Here is a 16,397-nt window from a genome sequence, read left to right as displayed (position 1 = left end):
ACATATCACCTTGGGTTCGTCCTTTACCTTCTTAAAATGATGCATTTCCTGCCCGACATGTTATTAACTAGCCTGTGGAATAACCGCAGGTACCAGCCCTGGAAATTAGGGGCTGTACACATGCTGTGTCTTTAACCGCCTGGAAAATCTGAGGTCAGGTGTTGGGTGCTACTTTTGGGCCTCTTTTGTGCCAGCTTTCAAGAGCGTGGCGGCAGGTTGTGTCTGAAGTTACTAAGCAACCTTAACAAGCCTTGTATAGCCTTCAACTAAAATCCTGAGTGCAGAGCTAATCTTCTTCCAGGCGCTGTTTATAAGTGTGTAGTTCTATCATCCGTGGGACAGATATAAAGCTCTGGGTAGCCCTGAACTAACATGATCAACTTTCCCATATTTATCAAACTGAAGAAGGGAAAGATATCTGTTGGCTGTGATTGGTTTGTAACGTGACTCCTGTCTGACTGCTGAGCGTGGCCTCTTCCTGTGCCTATCCTTTCAAATTAAATTCCCACATGGTCCAGTCATATAGGGTTTGATTTTTTTTTTTTGACAAGGCACAGCTCCTAATAGAGTTTCAGGTGTTTGTTTTCTTTTTTCTGCGACTAAGTGACCAATGAAATCTTGCCAACTAATGGCCTTTCTGGTTGACTATTAGGGGGCAGCCCTCAGTACGTCATGAATAAAAATTCATTTTCTAGCCTCTGGAAAACTTTTAAAAATAAAGCCGGAGGTGTCCCGTCAACAGTTTGGTAGATGTCTTATATAATAGAGGTCTATGGGAAAATGGGCCAAGGGGATTTTTTTCTTGTTGCAGTACTGCGAGTAGCCTTGGGGACACATTGTCAGTAAGGCTGAGTGATGCTGCCGTATCCAGCTCTCTTAATGCATCCATGGGTCTGACTCATACTAGTGACTAAGGTCAAGATATCTTTGTGTCGGTGCAATATACATTACAGAACTTGGCCTATATTCAAATAAGTAAATCCAATCCACTTAGAGATGCTTTGCGACTAACATTAAGGATCTGTGAACTTTATTTAATAACATGATTCAGTGATTTTATGTAATTGATAGACAGAATGCACTGTGTGTGCATGTGTGTGTGCGTGTGTGTGTGTGTGTGCAGTGGTAATAAAGGCCTAATGCTTTATGGATCCTTTGAGTCTACAGGATATGTTCAAGGACACAAAGCAGTCATATGCCTCCCAATAATTTGACCCCACATTATCTGTCTTCTTACTCACAGCACCACCCTTCAGGTCAAATACCTCTCCAGCGTATTCAGTGGCCTTAAGCTCCTTCCGTGCTGCTCGTTTTACTGTGATCTCATAGCCTTCAACACCTCATCATTTCACTCACAGCTTTAACCACTTTACCTTGCTCTTTTAAAGGTAGTTGCTGAGATAAATCCAGCTTGTATACAATGTGTCTAAACCTTGTCCTGCTCCGTGTTTTTGTCCGTATGAAGAGGCCGTGTGTGTCTCTTCTGATTTAAAGTCGCTGTCAACTTTTCTCTTTGTTGTACACCATTACTATAACTCCTGTGACCATGAATACAAATAGAGATAATTATACACCACTGTCTCTCCCATTAATCATCTGTAGATTTGTAGGACACACACACACATACACACACACACATACACACACATGAGCGCACATGATTCATTCAGTTGTACATCATAGTATAATCATTCTGCCACCTCTGTCCCACCTTACTTGAACCCTACTATCTGCGCATCTGTGTGTGTGTGTGTGTGTGTGTGTGTGCGTGTGTGCTTAAATGTCAGTGTGTGTGATCTATGCTTTCATGCATACAGAGATTATAGGTGCAGTTGTGGTGTGCTGAAAACTGAATCATGATCCCGGTGAAGTATGTCACCTGCCATTTGTTTGACACATTCATCTACTTGTGGACAAGTGCCTGCCTGAAGTAAACTAAGGTGGAGTTGGACAACAAGACCATCACAGACTCTCCTGTTTACTTACCTACACCTGAAATGATTAGTCTCTTTATTGATCAGTCAGTTAAAGGGAGAGTTCAACCCACAATCAGATCTTACTTTTTACTCACATTTTTATTTACCTCTAGTGCTATTTATTAATCTAGTAGATTGTTTGGTATGGGTTGCCAAGTGTTGTCGATATCGGCTGTAGGGATGTCTGCCTTCTCTGCAGTATAACAAACCTGAAACTCTATTAGGAGCTGTGCCTTGTCAAAATAAATCAAAACCTATATGACTGGACCATGTGGGAATTTAATTTGAAAGGACAGGCACAGGAAGAGGCCACACTTAGCAGTCAGACAGGAGTCACGTTACAAACCAATCACAGCCGTCAGATATCTCTCCCTTCTTCTGTAAATATTCAGTCTGATAAATACGGGAAAGTTGATCATGTTAGTGCAGGGCTACCCAGAGCTTTACATCTGTCCCACAGACAATAGGCCTACACACTTATAAACAGCGCCTGGAAGAAGATCAGCTCAGCACTCAGGATCATCTGAAACATGGAAGTAGCTACATGCCCATTAGCCCACAGCGTCATTAACAGGCGGCTCCCTCAGTGTGTGACGTGCACTTGTAGACAAAATATAGGCCTATATTAATGAAGGTTCATTAGTACGGTTTTGTATTTCTCTGTAATGTAGCACAGTGTTAACAATGTTACTGATACTATTCTTTCTCACACCTTCAACCCCAAACCATTGTGTTGCCCCGCCCAAAATATATACTGTAATAATTAAATTAATATCGTAAACATGCAGGTGAGGTGAGTGTGACTTGCTGTTTTACAGGAACATAAGTTCAGTAACAGTTACTTTTGAAACAAAATAATAGGAACAGAGCCAATAAATTAAATCAAAAACTGACTATGTTTGGGCTCAGTGTCATTGGTTACACAAAAAATAAAGACATTTTATTGACCAATAATTAATAGTTGCTTTCTGCTCTTCTTCAAATGTGCCGTAACTCAGTGCTTCCTCAGCTGTCCCCTAAAATCAACACAACAAATTATTCATAACTGTGATAAGTTTTCAAAGGAGCTTAAAGGAGCGTGCTGCTTGTCCCTATTTTAATCCCACCATGCTGCTTATCCCTTTGTAATGCAAGACACCAGACTTCCAGGAAATCTCTGCACCAAAATGACTCCATTCTGTTGCAGAAGTTAAAGATTTTATTTTAGTGCATCCACTCGCGATTTTCCCCTCCAAATCTCTTCGGTGTCTGTCTCCTCGGTCTGTGACTCCAAGAAGAGACACAGACATTCAGTGTTTCTGCCTTGATTCAGTGAGTTCTTTCTGTAAGTGGGTTATTTTCAGCTGCAGAGAAATTTCACTTACTGTACAACATAAAGGCATACACATGAAAATCAGGCCACTGAGTCATGCTTTCATTTGAATCAGTGTATTCGCAGCCTTCTTTGCAGCACAGGTGGTGTACAGCTTGTTTATGTTGCCGCAGGAGGAGGGCAACGCCGGGTCAGAGATAAAGCAAATGTTTGGATAAAATCTATATGAATTTAATATGATAAGCGGATGTTATGGGGCAGTTGGTTTGGATTACATCAGCATACATTGTTCCTTATTATGGAGAAATCTGATGTTTGACTTTGCACCAACACACAGACACATTAACATATGTTTACACAATTTATTCTCAAGTATTGCATAAAAGCTGCCAACCCTTCCTGAATATTTTTGGTTCATGAATCAATTACCAAATAGGCCGGTTGCATAAGACATCAGGTTGCATCATGGTGTTTGCACATTTCATGTTGAGGGGTTTCTCTTAATATAGCTTCTCAGGTCTTTGTTCACATATTAATGCATCTGAGTCTCATGTGCGAAGGTGTTGCCCACGGCTTCCATATTTGTTTGAAGTTTAGGAGAAGCACAGCTGCGGGTGTTTCACCTTTCGCCCTTACCTCAATCTGTTGCAACCTGGCAGGTCGGCTCAGGTGTCTCGTATCCCACGGTTCTTAATAAAACATCACGCCTATCAGGGAGAGATGAAAACCTGTTTCAAGGTAGAAGAGAGGGAGAAATATGGAGGTGTGAGGGGTGAGAGATGACGGGCATCCGACGTGTAATTAGCACGCTCCCTTTTTTTGTGTGAATCCAGTGCAAGGTGTAAACCTTTTTATCTCCCAGTATCGGATAGAAACGGCTCAGTGATCAGCGTAATTATCATCAGATCTTGTTAGTCAAAAACACGATGATCAGTGTAATTATCATCAGATTCTGTTAGTCAAAAACAGTCTGATCTCTCCTTTTCCAAGCCCGTCTCCCTCTCCCCCTCTCCCGTTAATCAATCACATCTTGTATAGTTTTTGTGCACACTTTGATTTTGTTTTCTTGGGAGAACATCAAAAGTCACAGCAATTCACGTCTTTTTTTCCCCCTTTTTATCTATCAAACAAACATTTTATCATTTCATCATTCTGTCTGGGCCTTGTCTTGCATGAGTAGATGAGCAAGCTTATCCGAGGGGGGAGGTGTTGTATCACCTCATTTGAGATATTTTAACAACAACAGCAGACATGTTGACACTACACAGGTGATACTAGTAACATTTCAACCAAGACAGACTTATTTAGTTGTGCACATAAGTATGAGAAATGTGAAATGCCTTTGGCGATTAGGCCCCATGACGTCATCTACTTCAGGAGGGTGGTAAAGACGTAGTAGATTAGGGAACCCCCCTGTGGAGTCTAGACGCTGGAAGTGATAATGGTGGTGATGAGATGAGATGAAGAGGGAGCTGAGGATCTGGATGTGAAGAGGAGTGGGCTTTTGATGAGCTCGTCCTGGGCTCTGGATAAGGTGTCGTGGAGGTGAATGGGCTGGAGGAGGGTGCAATGATTCTGCCTAAAATGACAACTGACAGGAGCAGAGAGGAGAACAGATTGAAAGTTTGGCAGCAGCAACATGAACGGCTGAAGGAGACTGTGGCAAAGTTGATTGGCTAACCAGGAGAGGGAACACCATAGTCAGCTGAGTGGTGGAAGTAGTGGGAGTGGGATACAGAGAGAGATTGTAAGTGGATATAGCATAGAGAAAGTCTTCCTGATTGTACTTCAGCTAAACTTCATAAAATATGGCTGCATTCTGTTCAGGTGTCCCAGTGAGCCATGTAAGGGTGGCACTGACTATGTTTACATGCACAAATCTTACATTTTTTGCCCTTACTCCGAGAAAAGAAAAATAAAACAATACTCCCACTGAGCTGTTCCATGGCTAATGAAAATAAATATTCCCCTAATATTCCTGTTTACGTGCAGACATACATACTTAGATTATGTGCCCCAACATGTCATTTATCAAAATATGATTTTTTCAAAGTTTTCTACCAGAGGTGGTACTTGGTTGGACCGTGCTAACACAGCCTCCCTCTTTCATTCCGTCAGCCACCTTCTTTAAAAAAGGTTGGCCTTGTGATATTTGTGCATATCCAAAAACCTGTTGATTTCCAAGTCTTTCAAAAAGTTTAAAAGTAGATGTTTTTCTCCTTCCAACCAGAGATGTGGGCTTTTCTTTTGGGGCATACATCTCTTCCCCAGCCTTACAAACTATTGGTTAGTTGCTTTGTGTACAACGCATCTGTGACAACGCACAGAGCTGACTGTAAACAAGCCAGACACTGTGTGTTGCAAACTGTGTTAAAACCCCCAGCAGAGACGCATATTTTGAAAGTGCTGTATACAAGTCCAAAGAATGCTTGTAAAACTGGCTTGTAATATATGTCTTAATTTGCAAATGCTACATTTGTATAAAGGTTTAATTCGGAATATTTGAACGGATATGCTGTTTACATGACCTGCATCAAATTCAAAATATTGTCACATTTGGAATAATTGTATAATATCAGTGTACATGTAAATGTTGCCACTGTTGCACAGCTTTACTCGGTAAACTGAAGTAGTTATTCTGACTAATAAGACCCTTGGTTGATGTCAGGCTGAGCTGAGCTGACACTGTAAGGTGTCATTAAACTCAATATACTAATAAGAATGGGCGTTTAGTGCTGGTTTACGATGGGTGCCGTGGTTTTAACTCCATCTCTGTTTGACACACAAGATGACACATGCTGACAAATCAACAGCTACATGCAGCAAGTACATAATAACATGTACCAACAGCATCGCACTCAATGCAATCTAATAAACATGTTTGACATGACTTGTAGTGACTGATTCCAAATGAAAGTGTTTTGCTGACAGAAAAACTTTAAAATTAGGGATCTGTGTCTGGGCCGATCCAGGCAGGCATGTTTTAATGTGTCGTATCGGCTAAAATACAGCGGTAATTAAATCCTTTCATTAGTTCACCTGCTGGTGTTGCAGCATGCTGCCGTCCTTCATAACAGCCGGGCTCTACACTGCGGGACATTCTGCTTCATGTGTGAGTGGAAATTAAAGTGTGCAAATGTGAAATATTATTTGGTCATGCCGATAATTGACAGTGTTCTGACACCCTGGTAATTGGCGTCACAAAATCTGCCTCCGACCTCTGTCCTTCCCCTCAGCCACACTGTCAAATCACTCTCTCATCTACACTGTCACATCCCCAGGCCCTTTCATTGCCATTTTCCATTCATCCATCAGATGCCCTCGGAATTTCACTCCTTTCCCCATCACCTGCCCCACCCCTTTGACAAACCTGTTGCCAATTCCCTCATCTGCTGCCTGGCCTTCCCCACCTTCCCTCTCACCTGCATCTACCAGCCTTTTCTCCCCAGTCGTCTCAGATTGTTGAAGTTTTTATGTTGCACAGTTACTTTTGTCTTTGCCTCTAAACCACCTGTACCTGTATGCTTACCTGCCTATTTGTTCCTGAGACCCAAAGCCTCAACCCTGGATCCTGTACCTGCCTGCTAACCTGTAAGCTTTGCATGCTCACCTCTGCGATAAACCTCTGAGCTGTGGCTATGGCCTGCATTGTCTGCAGTCCAATCCCCATTGTCTCACACACACCCGCCTGACAATTGGCAAAATACACTGACTCACTAAACACATTTGACAGTAACAAATCTGTTATCTGTCCTCTCTTATTAGCATAGAGCAGCGTACAAAACATTTAGCCAGTAACTTCTCATTTACAGACACTAATCAATCATTAATCAGCTGTCACTAATTAGTATTCATTCAGTGAGTTACTTGGTGGCAGGCCAAAATGAAACGTGTCTGTTGTGGGTTTGTGGGCTCTCTGTAAGCCTCCGTCTGTACTCTGTGTATGTGCGAAAAGAAGGATCACTCTGTAACACCACTGTATCCACTTATGCTCGAGTGGACTGAGTGTTTTTGTTGTTCAAACAACTTCAGCAAAGTGATGGGTCCTCTTTCTAGCTGATCGCTTCACAGCAATTTCAGGAGTCACATTCTCCCTGTTGAACTTTTATCCACATCATTTTTCAATTCAGCGTCATGGTTTTGAAACAGGACATTCAGTACTTTGATAATGAAGCTTGTTAAAATACAGATGAGCCAAATGTAGAGGGCAGATGAGGCTTCTTACAGGCAGATATCCAATATAAAAGGGCTTTATTAAAGGTATACATTTTCCAAACCTGACAGACAATAAACCTATCGAGCGTTGGGGAGACGTCAGTCAAGCACAGTCTGCACACTGCCACAATGTCCTGAGAAGAGGACTAATCAGGCATATTCAGGCATATCAGGTGAACACACCTGTGTGGCTGAGCCGTGGATATGTAGCTTTAAATGATGTACTGTTTAACAAAAGTAATTATGTATGAACCTAATATCTAGAGGACAGCTGAGCTGAAACAAAGACATTCACCCCAGACTGCACCAGAATGAGCACAAACACAAATACTGTCATGCAAGAAAAATTATCTTTGCACACCAGTAAACAGACAGGAGCATGCCTGGAGATTAAGGGTTCAGTGTGTAAGTTTAAGAGGGTTTGCAGATTGCAACCAGTTGAAACTCCTCCATGTTAGAATTTCTTTAGTGTTCATTGTTCAAGAGGTTTTTACCAGGAGCAGAATCATCCACAGAGGTCTCCTCCTCTCTAAAAGAAATGGATCAGGTGATTGAAACCGGTAAAAACACTGAATAAAGCAGTTTCACGCTACAAATCAGTGTTTTTCTAATGCTGTGTCAGAAAGTCGCATGTTGCAGATGGACCACTAGCTAATGTGTGCTCACCATTTTTAATATGACAACTTAAGATCCAGACGTTCAGGAGATTTTTAGTGGGAGCCGCAGTATCCACAGAGGTCTCTTCCTCCCCAAAACAAACTAACCTGGCGATTTATACTTTTGCGTCAAATCGATGCTGTACCTACGGTGTAGACTCTGGGGTGACGCAGACCTCCTGTCTATTTTTGTAAGCTGAATCCATTTCCCTCAGTGGAAACAAAGCTTTAATTAACTTTATTTTCACAGGTAAGAAACAAGAAAATTGTAAAGACAATAAAGCCTCCACAAAAATAGCATTTTAAGTCTTGTGTGTGACGTATCCTTCAGAGATTTATACTTCAGGATTTATCCTGGCTTCATATGAGCAGAGGAAAGCTAATGTATACAATGTAAAATGCCATAGGCTTGTGCTAATGATATTAGCATGTTATATTTGTTTGGAAAACGTGTTTAGTATAAGGCACTTGTTTAGTTGGTATACCTGTGAGTTGTAATAGAGCTGAATTTTGTCACCTTACCTTTGTTAAATGTTGTTGTTGTCCCTAGCTTCATATAAGTAGAGAGAAGTTTGCTAGCCACTAGTAGCCTGAGTGTCAGACTGAAGCTCCCAGAACCTTCAGTCTGACATTGCCTCCATTGAAGGCGATTTACAGGGGGAGGGAATTTGATTTTTCCCTAACCAATCAGTAGAGATCAACGACTCACCCAGAATCTGACGTCATTAGTATCCGTGCCTCGGGGGTGCCAAAAACAAGCGAGCATTGCCCGTTTAAAATGTCTCCATCGTCGTGCACGCCCAGCTGCATCGCCGTTAATCCAGTTTAGCAGCTTCCTTAATTTGGTCCTCCATTAACGCGAGTAGTGGCGAAATACCTCGATAGCATCGTTAATGTGGTCTGCAGGATCTGTAGCGGTCGCCATTGTTGCTATCCTCACCAGTTACCCACCGGCGTACAGCTTGACTTCAGCGTGGCGCTGATTGGATAATCGCTAGACCCGCCCCCACCCCCAGTGTTCATTGGTCCGTCCATCGTTTGGACGAGATAAATCGCAAATTCATTGCAGTATGCCAGACCAGAGATGCAAGCCTGCTCAGTTGAGTGGGCGAGGTCTATGGTCTGGAACCAGGCTAAGCCACTAGGCTAATTTATACAATGTAAAATGCCATAGGCTTGTGCTAAAAATATTAGCATGTTGTATTTTGGGGGAAAATGTGTCCAGATAAAGACGAGTGTTTGTCTGCGAATGCTGCGAGTTATAGTGAAGCTTATGTTTAATGTGTGTTTAATGTGTGTTTTGAATCAACTAAACTTTACAACACTTGACAGAATTCTTCAACGCAGACTAGTGTTTTGGAGGTGTAACTGCAGAGTGACACAGATACACAACCAGAAAAGTATAATTGCTCACAACGGTGTAGGTGACATGCATAGGTTACGGCATAGTGTCTGCCGCACAAGTATAAATCCTGGGCGATTTAACTGTTAAAAACACTGAATAAAGTAGTTTGATGTTTTGTGCTGTTATCACAGAGGGGCTGCAAACGATGGTGGCTAACGCGGAAACACACGAATAGCCCTATCTAGAGCCAGAGTCTGGTTTGTGCATTCTAGGCTACTATAAAAACATTACAGTGCAACATGGCTATCTCTGTAGACGAGGACCTGCTCCCTGCGTAGATACAAACGGCTCATTTTAAGATAACAAAAACTCTACAGTTTTTATTTTCAGGCGATTATACAGTAATTAAAACATACTTATTTTATTAAATGCCATTTCTGCCAGTATATCCCCCTGAATCCTACACACTGGACCTTAAGTGACAAGTAGAGGTAACAAAAATCAGCCGTGACACGTTGTCATCTCAAATGATAAATTTACTGAACAGCTTCATTTTGAAACAGTGAAACAATTGCTTTCATCTGTCAAAATGTGGCTATTTAATAAATTCTCCGTGTTGTGCAGCAGCTGATTTTCATTAAAAGAGGATTATGTGGTTCTCTAATTTCAGAAGGATTCTTGTATTAATAGTATTGTGATATAAGTCTGTTATGAACCATGTCGTGTGTTAAAATTCTAGATACAAAATACAAAGAATATCTAGTAGTGGATAGTAGTACAATTGGTCATAGTTCTGTAACAGTGTGGAAACCTTTTAGTTTGCTGGCTGTCAGAGTGTTGCGTAAGGGTTTTCTCCGAGCGCTATGCTGCGGACAGTAAAGCAAAACCAGTGTGAAGCTCAAGAGTGGTAGAGAGCAGAGAGTAAAGGTGAAGAATCCTTTTGTTCTGGGAAATCAGTGGTACTCTGTAGCTCCGTGACGCACAGCTTCTGATTCACAGATAGATTTTCTGTGTGTGTGTGTGTGTGTGTGTGTGTGTGTGTGTGCGCAATGAAACGGGATCAGCTGATGCATCCAGGTGCTGAGATGTAGTGTGTTTACCATATTAACATTCTTTTCGGATAGCCTGGTTTTGTTGCAGACTGCAAATGAAAGCCCTTCATGTTGATGTCCCCGTGGCGTTATGTATCGGCGTGTCGTGCAGTATCCTTGCTCCCCATTGGGTTGTTTAAGAAGGCTCATCAGCATGTCAAAGACCTGTGATGACGCTATCACCAAGTACGCTGTGTATCACTGGGTTTTCTCACTTATCCCTTCATTGCTAAAGCAGTGCTCGGATTGAAAATTTATTTTCAGCATGAGGAGAAATTCTCTGCAAACACCAACCATTTGTCACAGCTGTTGTCATCACAGGCTTTAGATGTTTTTATGGCTGTCATCAAAAAGGTCAACAGCTCATACAGCTGACCGGTGATGATATACAGGACTTGATGATGAGTCAGACTGTCAGACAGTCTCTGTTAACAAATAAGCTCCGTTTTCTCCATGTGGGGCCACACATTATTGATGTTTTTACCAATTTTCTGCTAAGTTCCATGATCATTTGGCTCACATTGATTTTAATCTATTTTATTGCAATACCAACCTGTCTACTTTTTACCAATCAGTCTGTTCCGAAATAGGGATTTTTTTTTGCTCCAGACGTCTTAACAGCACTGCTTTATTAGTCCCTATCCTGTTTGCAAGCACTCAAAGAGATGGAGATCGGTGTAATCTAGTTTATTACATACACCCCCATTCCTGTCAAATAATAGGCTACTGTTAGAAGATACAAAAACTCCAGATTTTTAATTTGTTACTAAAGAGCTGTTATATGCCTTGTGGTCACTAGATGCTGTTAATTTCTCCCATCAGAGTCTGATTCTTGTCATTTATAAATAACAAAAACAAAGTAAGTAATTAAAAACAAAAGCAAGCATTCACATCCATGATGTGAATCTCCAGTTCTACCACATCCCAAAGGTGCTCTATTGGATTGAAATCTGGTGACTGTGGAGGCCATTGGAGTACAGTGAACTCATTGTCATGTTCAAGAAACCAGTTTGAGACGATCCGAGCTTTGTGACGTGGTGCGTTATCCTGCTGGAAGTAGCCATCAGAAGATGGGTACACTGTGGTCATAAAGGGATGGACATGGTCAGCAACAATACTCAGGTAGGCTGTGGTGTTTAAACCATGTTCAGAAGGTACTAAGGGGCCCAAAGTGTGCCAAGAAAATATCCCCCACACCATTACACCACCACCAGCAGCCTGAACCGTCGATACAAGGCAGGATGGATCCATGCTTTCATGTTGTTTACGCCAAATTCTGACCCTACCATCTGAATGTTGCAGCAGAAATCAGACCAGGCAATGTTTTTCCAATCTTCTATTGTCCAGTTTTGGTGAGCCTGTGTGAATTGTAGCCTCAGTTTCCTGTTGTTAGCTGACAGGAGTGGCACCTGGTGTGGTCTTCTGCTGCTGTAGCCCATCTGCTTCAAGGTTGGACATGTTGTTCATTCAGAGATGGTCTTCTACAGACCTTGGCTGTAACAAGTTAACGGCTATTTGAATTACTGTTGCCTTTCTATCATCTTGAACCAGTCTGGCCATTCTCCTCTGACCTCTGGCATCAACAAGGCATTTTCACCCAGAGAACTGACGCTCACAGGATATTTTGTCTTTTTCAGACCATCCTTGGTAAACCCTAGAGATGGTTGTAAGTGATCAGCAGTTTCTGAAATACTCAGACCAGCCTCTCTGGCACCAACAACAATGCAACATTGATTGATTGATTGATTGATTGATTGATTCAAAGTCACTTATATCACCTTTCTTCCCCATTCTGATGCTGGGTTTGAATTTCAGCAGGTCGTCTTGACCATGTCTACATGCCTAAATGCATTGAGTTGCTGCCACATGGTTGGCTGATTAGCTATTTGCGGTAACGAGCATTTACACAGGTGTACCTAATAAAATGGCTGGTGAGTGTATCTTAATAAAATTGAAAGAGCTGTAGAGGTGTGTTTTTTTTTTGTTTTTTTTTTAAGAACACCCATGTGTTGTTTTTATAAAAATGTTATCTTTGCCTCTGGATGGAGATGCTGAGTTTTCCAAAATGTCCAATAATGGATTGCTTCTCTTTCCTTGGCGTTGCCTAGAGTGTTTGATTGACAGCTCATTAAGCTAATTAGCTACTTGCAGCTGAGGAACAGCAACTTGCTGATGTTTCTGGATAGTTTGACATTGCAAGGACTATTAAAAGAGAGAGTCTTGTAGACTAGGCTGATTCATCTCCATAAACATTCCAAGGAAGTTTTTCCAAGCAGGGAGAGAAAAGGTTGATTTGTATGCAGCATGAATTTCTGCCAAGGTTGCATACAAAACAAACTGGATCTGTAAACAAGGTATTACTGCAGGAAATGTTGCAGTGGCTCCATTGTGAATTTGGAGGAGCCCAGCAGGTGGGTTTTTCCAAATTAATTGTGGATTGGCAGCCGTTCTCTGTATGTCTTTAACATATTTAACTCTGAAGCTGTAGCTGGGTCACATGTAGCTGACGTCTTTGTTGACTATTAAACGAAGATTCACACAGAATGAAATAGAGACCTTGGTTTGTAATTCACATAGCTGTTTTCTATCAAATTTGCTTTATATGATGTATAAGCCGACATTATACTCATACATGTCAGCAGTCAACTTTCTATCTGCTTTCTTGTCAGGTTAACAATGGCAGTGCTGCTGTTCTACAGTGTTTTCAGTCCAGGTTGTTTGGAGGCCACCTGGCTCACACACACTGTATATACAGTAGCTGTGGGATTCTTCTATTGACTTTATGTCGTGTGTCATGTTTACTCATTGCCACAGTGACTTTATCCATGTGGCCTTTGCAGTCGTTGAAACCTTGAGGTGTCTCAATGGTCTTCGTGTTCTTTGCAAGTAATAGAAATTCACCCACGATGCTGTCCTTTAGACTCACCTGAATAAAGTCAGTTAGCTGCTGTTTTGTAGCAGTACAACACATCTATTGATATAGAGATTCTGATTCCTGTGCTCCGAATGCTAAGTGTGTGTAGATACGCTGAGATACTAAAATAATAACAAAGACATGGAGGCAATATTTTTTCAGGGTGTTTGCCATCTGTTCGTCCCATTGTCGTGGAAGTAATATGTAGGTATTTCTTTTTGTGAAAGTGAGTGAAGCTTTTCTATGTAAAAGTCCACATTTCAAATATTTAAATTTAACAGCTATTTTTTAAAGATCATTTGTGTGGGCTTTTTGCCTTTAATAACAGGACAGTAAGTGAAAGGGGGAGACAGAGAGAGAGAGAGTGGGGACTGAGATGCAGGGCTGCGATTCGAACCTGCTGCAGCGAGGCGATGCCGCTGTACATTTGGCGCCGGCACTATCCACTACGCTACCGACGCCCAAAATATTTAAATTTTACTTCATACTTGCACTTAAGTGTAGATTGACTTAACTCACTCTAATAACCAAATTCCTACATAACACCTAACTAAGTAAAACACGATTTGTCAAAAAATCTGTCCTAAATTTGGTTAAAATGTGTCTTGAACAGGTCTTAAAAGGCATTGAATTTAACTGTCTGATAACTCTAGACACCTTGACAAATGTGTGTTAGGATAAAATGTTGAAGTGATGACATTTTATGTGCAAAAGGTCAAAGGTCAACTTCACTGTGACTTCATAGTAGTCTGCAAAAACACTTTTCTGGCCATTACTTAATGTCATATCTCAAGAACATAATGGGAGACATTTGGTTAGATAATGAACTGGTGACACTAATCTTTGGTGCCCACATTGAAACTGTGCTGATAGATCTTCTGTGCTACGGGAAGGAATATGTGTGTGAAGCATCCATGTTTTCACAGACATGGATGTAAACTGTAACTGCAACTTGACAGGTTCACTGAGGCATACAACCACAAGGTGGTAGCTCTAGTTTGTGCTTGTGCTCCTGAGTTATAACTTTTCCATAAGCATCTCTCAATTTTAAAAAAAAAAACATATAAGCCAGCTCAAACCACAAATTCTGCTCAATATTTTATCAGTGCTGTTTTCCCCATCACATTCCCCTCCATAGAGTGCAGAGGAGAGGGCTCGACTGTTTGCTGCTAACACTTGTGGTCAGCTGTACAGTGCACTGAAGCTGTAGATGTGCATGCATCAAATAGCATAAAGATTTGCAGAACAGGGCGTCAATAGCTTTCAATGATATCTTATAATACTGTGAATTTATGTCCCCAAGTGCCACTTTAGTTTTTAGATATTTTTTTGGTGCGTGCCATTTTCAGCTTTTGTCTGCACGTACACTTTTAGTATTGATCCTATGTAGTGTTTTATAAACGACACCCCTGATCTAATTGAGATTCTTAACTCTCCATGTCTCTCTAATTTCAAATAGACCCTACGTGTATTTAAAGCCCCTCTAATCACTGAGCAGTTTTGGGAATAGACTTGAAGGCGCCAACCACCATCACTTTGACTGCTGCTCTAAAATTAATTCCAATCTAATCTGACCTGGCAGCTCGTAATGGCTTCTGATTTTTAATCCTTTCTCATCTTGGGCCCAGTTAGGTCCTGGGCTATCACATTAGCAAACTACAGCATATTAATTAAAGACTATAATTGATCAATTAACTTCTGAGGAGGGAGGATGAACTAAGCAAGCATGAATGTGAGGAGGAACGTGTGCTTCAAATTTGAATACCTGTCAGGTTTCTACGCACCAGTGTGGGAATTCATATGTTGTGTGTTGACAGGTAAGATGTGAAAATGAGGAAAATGAAATTCTTTAAACATAGTGTTACACAGGTTTGACCCTGGCATGCTGCTGTCTCTAGCTGTTTCCATGTGGTCTTGTATTCCCTCTGGAGTGAGGGATTATGTAACCCTGTTAGAGCCTTTGCTGGTTCTCTGTCTATTTAATTTACACTTTTACACCCTTTATTACCTTTTTTGCTGCCTCGTCTCTTCTGTCACCTTCTGCACCTAGCCCTAAGACCCTCTTATCAATGGCCTCGTTCCCACTGGAGTTGATAATAAATGTGGGAACTTGAACCAGTTGAAATGGAGCATCTCCCAAAGGAGGAAGGCTTAAGTTTTAATTAGCAAAGTTAATGGGGCAGAGTCGGATGAACAGAGAGGGAAACACAGATCCAAAGGAAAAGTCTCCCATTGAACCTAATGAGGCTCCTGAATCTGATGGGTTTAACCACAGAAAGATTTATTAAAAGAGAGTCTGTCCACAGGATGACAGCAGACCACGTCTTTATTCTTTTGTAGTAGAAATAAAGCCTTACGTAAAACTGAAGGGAGGCTCTCTCGGGAGGGTGGCTTTTATACTGCTGCAGCTCTCTACGCACTGCCTCTTGATCTGTATTAAATCCACCTTAATCTCAGATGATTACTCATTTGAGCTCAGACACAGCCAGTGCTATCAATTAGGTAACCTATTTAAGCTAGATTGCATTGCGTTGTGACCTATGTTGCCAACTCTCATTACAGCATTTCCGAGTTGGCAAGGGACCAGCATCGGTTACATAAGAGCTGTTTTTCAGCTGATGGCTATGTACCTTGCTTTTAATGATTTATAATCCACTAGTGAGTGTTTGCCCCGCTGCACCTGTGTGGTGCTGAGCAAAGACAGCCTCCAGTTCCTCTCAGTCTCTAATCTCTTAATGGCAGTTCTGTCCTTGCTTTATTCTTCCTCCCTGCATACAGAAGTGAGCACAAAACTTTTAAAGTAAAGTTTTCCACAAGTCCAATAAGAGGGAAACAATGGGCCAAACCAACACAAGGAAACCCAGCAGCAAGAAGCTGTTTCCCCTTAA

General features: G+C 41.5%; 1 protein-coding gene across 2 annotated transcripts in view; it reads left to right on the top strand.

Moving 5' to 3' along the window:
- Positions 1 to 16,397, top strand: part of gpat2 (glycerol-3-phosphate acyltransferase 2, mitochondrial) — a 201,865-nt gene that overhangs the window by 132,638 nt on the left and 52,830 nt on the right. Inside the window, exon 1 of one of the 2 annotated variants that reach the window (XM_033619171.2) lies at positions 6,742 to 6,879. The exons of the other annotated variant lie outside the window; for it this stretch is intronic. The gene's annotated coding sequence lies outside the window, so the exon portion shown is untranslated. Of the gene's footprint in view, positions 1 to 6,741; positions 6,880 to 16,397 lie in introns of those variants that run through there. 2 annotated transcript variants of the gene reach the window in all.

Source organism: Epinephelus lanceolatus, chromosome 9, assembly GCF_041903045.1.
Source record: "Epinephelus lanceolatus isolate andai-2023 chromosome 9, ASM4190304v1, whole genome shotgun sequence".
In the NCBI taxonomy this organism is placed as follows: domain Eukaryota; kingdom Metazoa; phylum Chordata; class Actinopteri; order Perciformes; family Serranidae; genus Epinephelus; species Epinephelus lanceolatus.
This window is presented reverse-complemented; position numbering and strand designations above follow the sequence as displayed.